Here is a 6,035-nt window from a genome sequence, read left to right as displayed (position 1 = left end):
ATTTAAAGGTGTTTGGCTGATTTGACTAAGTGCAATTTGCTTGAAACCAGAGACAAAAACTGATTGGGATCTATAGCTCGGTTAAAGCTCAGAATTTAAAGGTGCTTGGCTGATTTGACTAAGTGCAATTTGCTTGAAACCGGAGACAGAAACTGATTGGGATCTATAGCTCGGTTAAAGCTTGGAATTTAAAGGTGCTTGCCTGATTTGATGAAGTGAAATGTTTGCAATTATTTGACCAAAGTGAATTATTGAAAGGGCTAGGCACTGAGGTGTCTGGTAATTCTCAGGGTTTAAGACACGAGCTGAATATGGTTCATAAAAATGCTTGCCAAATGCACTGTGTAGAGGAGTGAAGAATTTAAAACTTCTTTAAAGACCACAGATGTTCTGGTTGATTAAGAAATATTGTATTTGGCTGTACATTTTAATGAAAAAGTTGCCAAATAGCTATCAATATTTTCTGAACACTGATTTATGCAGTGAAAGTTCGGAGAAATACCTGTGTGCTAATGAGAAATAACTGTTGACCAGTAGCAACTGCCATTGTGTGTTCAAATTTCAGCAGTGCTGAATCATGACAGTGGAAGCTGAAGGCAGCAATATTTAATGAAAGATTGCTCAGATTTAGACGTCTAAAATTGTGCTATATGCATTTACTACTATTAAATTATAGGCTGTATTTGAAGTGAGACTAAGAAAGGATAACTATAAAAGATTGCTGAGATTTAGATTAGTAAAATTTTGCTATATGCATTTATTACTATTAAATATGCATTTGATTACTATTGAAAGAAATTATTAGTAAAATTTTGCTATATGCATTTATTACTATTAAATTATAGGCTGTATTTGAAGTGAGACTAAGAAAGGATAACTATGGTCAAAGACAGTCAGTTTCGCATCTTTGGTTTCCCTTTATACACAATAAATATTACATTTCCAACAGTAAATTTTTGACATGATATTTGATGAATGGTACTTTTTATTTCTTTCATTTAAAAAAAAATTAAAACTTTATATTTTGTCTAAAGGTATAACAAATAAAAACATACTGACATGTAAATGACTGTTTGAAATAACTAATGTGACTGTGTTAAAAAAAAATCTTGCAATTAAAAAAAAACAAGTATTATTTATGATTTACAGTGAATTTTGGTAAGATATGTTATGCACATATGTAAGTATTTATTGTGTATGAAACCAAAACAAGGGTGCGAAAAGTGACTAACCTTAATTACAGTCCAATGTTTTAACGCAGGCACGTGTCTTAATTAGACATTCCTATTAAAACTACTTGTAAGTTACTTACATTATCTTGCCTAGAGTACGGGTGTCCATTGTGTTTGTGGTTGTCCTAATATATGTAGTACCGTGGTAGCTCAAACTGGATTTTTTTTTACTAATACCTTTTTTCAAAAGGTAAAATCCAATGTTGAGAGAATATTGTAAGAAATGTTTTTTAATTGGTGTTATAAATCACTAGTAGCCAGAAATATATGTGTGCTACCATTGCTACAAACTTCAAGGCTTAAAATACAATTTTTCGCTCCAGCCAGTGCACCACGACTGGTACATCAAAGGCCGTGGTATGTGCTATCCTGTCTATGGGATGGTGTATATAAAAGATCCCTTGCTGCTAATCAGAAAGAGTAGCCCATTGCGTGGCAGTAGCAGGTTTCCTCCCTCAGTATCTGTGTGGTCCTTAACCATATGTCCAACACCATATAACCATAAATAAAATGTGTTGAGTGCGTTGTTAAATAAAATATTTCCTTCCTTCTTAAAATACATGATGTAGAAGTGCATGTGCATGGGGAGGGTTTTGGGGGTTGAAACCCCTCCCCATTCAAGCAGACGCAAACTTTCTTCAATACCATATATTTTCCAGGAGAATACTACTATTCAGATTAAGACATGAGTGCTTTGTCAATATTAGGACAAAATATTAAATTTATATAAAATCGGAGTAAAATTTATATCATTATAAACAATCTAGAACTGTTTCTCAGTTTCTGACATTTGCATCCAGATTAATTAAAATGTCAGATTCAGAGATCTTCTCATTTCATAAACTGAATTTCGTACCTTGAAGTCGGTGCATGTCTTTTAAGAGATTACCTTAAAAATGTCCTAAATCACCTAATACAGTAGAAGTAGAAATTGGCATGTGTTAAATAGCTTCCTGGTTTAAAAGAGTCGTTTTTAATACTCACATGGGTGGTTGCTTAAAAGCTTTTGACTGTAATCAAATATCCTGGATGACAAGTGATGCCAACATGTTTTTCATCTGGGAGTGGGATGATTTCACTGTGAGAATTACTTATTTTTATTCTGTAATTTTCCCCAAACTTTCACGTTTGAAAGCTGTTAAATGATACCTAATATAGGACACAATATTGTATGCAAACTGTAAATTGTAATTCTGTTTGCATGTCGGTTACAAACTTTAAATGAACATAGACCATCAATTGGTCACATCGGTCTTCGCCATGCGAAAAATCAAGGCGAGCTGAAGATATTCTCTTGACATGATGCTCGGGGCCGTACCCTGATATAAATCTTGGGGGGGGGAGGGGGGCACTACTTTTTATAAACAAATGAAACTGCTATTTTTTGGAGTAAAAAAAAAAAAAGTGAGATTCTCAGGTGGGCAACTGCCTTCCCCACCCCCCAGAGGGTACAGCCCTGATGATGAAAATTTCATTGCATGGCAGTCAGTTTGTGTGCCACTCTCTTAAAACTTTTCAGGAGAGTGTGGAGTGGAGCAAAAGTGATCACTCACTTTTTCTGTCGAAGACTGTACGTGTAAATACATGTTACACTGTTACACTCAAAAATTAAACGTGGCAAACTTTAGGATCACCAGAATTTAAATTCTGTATGCAAATATAATTAATGTGACCCAGGGCTTCTAGATTATGGTAGCCCCACTCCCGTGGCTAGTGATATTCAGTGTTGGGCTAGTAAATAACTACCGGGACTATTACCATGCCCGACGGCTAGTGAAAAAAGTTGTCAAATGCTGCATTTAAGTCTATTTTGTAAATATGAATATCCTGTCCCTACTCCTACCTCCCAAATCTTAATGTTTTAAATTATCTTCCTCTTTGGGAGACATATCTGATTATTACTATTAGTAAAATTGTATTTACTTTAAAGTAAAGTAGGGCTAGTGGATTTTTAATCATGGCTAGAAAAAAAAAAAAAATTACTGATCCCATGGCTAGTGGATTTTATACAAATTCTAGAAGCCCTGTGTAACATAATACTCGTGAAAATCATGTCAACCATGTTTCGGTTGTCTATGATTTAGAAATATTGCCTTCTTTAATTGGTAAAAACTTACCAGTACTTGTTATGTTCATTTAGTAGTATCCTGTGTGACGTTAGTGGAGTAATTGGTAAAAACTTACCAGTACTTGTTATGTTCATTTAGTAGTATCCTGTGTAACGTTAGTGGAATAATTGGTAAAACTTACCAGTACTTGTTATGTTCATTTAGTAGTATCCTGTGTAACGTTAGTGGAATAATTGGTAAAACTTATCAGTACTTGTTATGTTCATTTAGTAGTATCCTGTGTAACGTTAGTGGAATAATTGGTAAAACTTACCAGTACTTGTTATGTTCATTTAGTAGTATCCTGTGTAACGTTAGTGGAATAATTGGTAAAACTTATCAGTACTTGTTATGTTCATTTAGTCGTATCCTGTGTAACGTTAGTGGAATAATTGGTAAAACTTATCAGTACTTGTTATGTTCATTTAGTAGTATCCTGTGTGACGTTAGTGGAATAACTGAAAGATGCTGGACACTTTTGTTAAACCCTCAAAATTTACCTGATTTTCAATCATTGTTATGCCAAATCAAATATACAATGTATTTGACAGCAAGCCATAATGTTATGAAACTGCATAATTTTCTTTTGCCATATATAGTCAAAAGGCAATTGCTAAATTATGTTTGCATTTACTTGATGGCTGGTAGTGATATACATGTACTAGTATTTATTTCATGCACAACTCAAACATCATTCTTTTAATTATACATATAATAAACAATAAAACATTGTTAAAACTATATAACTTGTTTATTATTATTATTTATTATATTATGCAACATACAGGTTATTTTGTGCAACATACTGGGGTTTTTTTTAATGACAACAGAAAACCCCAATTTACATCTTTATTATTAAATATTGTTAACACATGCATGTGGAAAAGTTAAACTTAAGAATAGTATGATATGAAGCAGCAAATAGCTTAAAGTTCATCAAAACACAATATATATATATATATATATAGTTGATTATGGTATCAATCAATCAGTTGGTGTAAGTCAATGATTGATAAAAAAAAATAATTCATCTGATTCCCAACATTAACACATACATCAGTTTCTGCATCAGTAAGCATTTTAACAATAGTTTAGTGATGTCTGTATAAAAACAAAGATGTATTGTGGCGTGAATGTCAGTAATGTGGCACCGAATGTCAGTAATGTGACACTATGTCAGTAATGTGGTACTGAATGTCAGTAATGTGGCACTGAATGTCAGTAATGTGCCATTTTATGTCAGTAAAATGGTATTGAATGTCAGTATTGTGGCACTGAATATCAGTAACATGGCATTGTATGTCAGTAATGTGGCACTGAATGTCAGTAGTGTGGCATTGTATGTCATTAACGTGGCACTGGATCTCAGTAATGTGGCAATGAATGTCAGTAACATGGCACTTAATGTCAGTAATGTGGCATTGAATGTCAGTAATGTGGCATTGTATGTCAGTAATGTGGCACTGTATGTCAGTAATGTGACTGAATGTCTGTAATGTGACACTGAATGTCTGTAATGTGGCACTGAATGTCAGTAACGTGACACTGAATGTCTGTAATGTGACACTGAATGTCAGTAACTTGGCACTGAATGTCAGTAACATGGCACTGAATGTCAGTAATGTCACACTGAATGCCAGTAATATGGTACTGAATGTCAGTAATGTGGCACTGAATGTCTAATGTGGCACTGATTGTCAGTAACGTGGCACTGAATGTCAGTAACATGGCACTGAATGTCTAATGTGGCACTGATTGTCAGTAACGTGGCACTGAATGTCCGTAACGTGACATTGAATGTCAGTAATGTGGCACTGAATGTCAGTAACGTGGCACTGAATGTCAGTAATGTGGCACTGAATGTCTGTAATGTGACACTGAATGTCAGTGATGTGGCACTGAATGTCAGTGATGTGGCACTGAATGTCAGTAATGTGGCACTGATAGTCAGTAACATGGCACTGAATGTCAGCAGCATGATACGGATTGGAAACCTGGTTAAATTCCTTACACTATGGCTGGTGTTGTCTCAGTCACTATTGGCTATTATTCATGTGATCCCTTATTTCTTGACATCAATATATATTACATGTACAGTATTTTAATTACTGTCTTTACAGTTTAGTTTTTATTTTTATTATTTTTCTTCACATTTGTTCATAGCTTGAAACTATGCACCCAGAATGCTGTCATCTGAAGTGTTTAGTTAGTGTCTTTAATTTTTATAATTGAATGTAGTCAAAAAAAGGTTGCTACTTGAATGTAGTGAAAAAACTAAACATGATACTGATTGACTTTACTAATACTGTTTATTTAAGAAACAAAAATATATGTATTACATGTGTACATATAATACAAATCTATAGTACTACCATTTCAATCCACAAATTTAAGTACCCGACACATTGCCAATACAACTAAATTTAAGGTTATACACCACCATTAATTACCCCATTCAATTCAATACAATGTCTGTCAGGATATATTCTATGAAAAATACAACACTATCGAGAGGGTCAGGTGACTACTAATTTTATGGAGTGCTCTCAACCGACAAGTACCATGTAAAAAATCAACATAGGTCAACCACAAAATTGTTCAGTTAACAGTCTTCATGCCTAAGCACCACCTCATGTTGCTGTTGTACATATGGTACAATACCTCTTGTACAGTTGTTATCAGTTAGTACTACTCA

Source organism: Gigantopelta aegis, chromosome 3 (assembly GCF_016097555.1).
Source record: "Gigantopelta aegis isolate Gae_Host chromosome 3, Gae_host_genome, whole genome shotgun sequence".
NCBI classification, from domain to species: domain Eukaryota; kingdom Metazoa; phylum Mollusca; class Gastropoda; order Neomphalida; family Peltospiridae; genus Gigantopelta; species Gigantopelta aegis.
Note: the sequence above shows the minus strand (reverse complement) of the source record.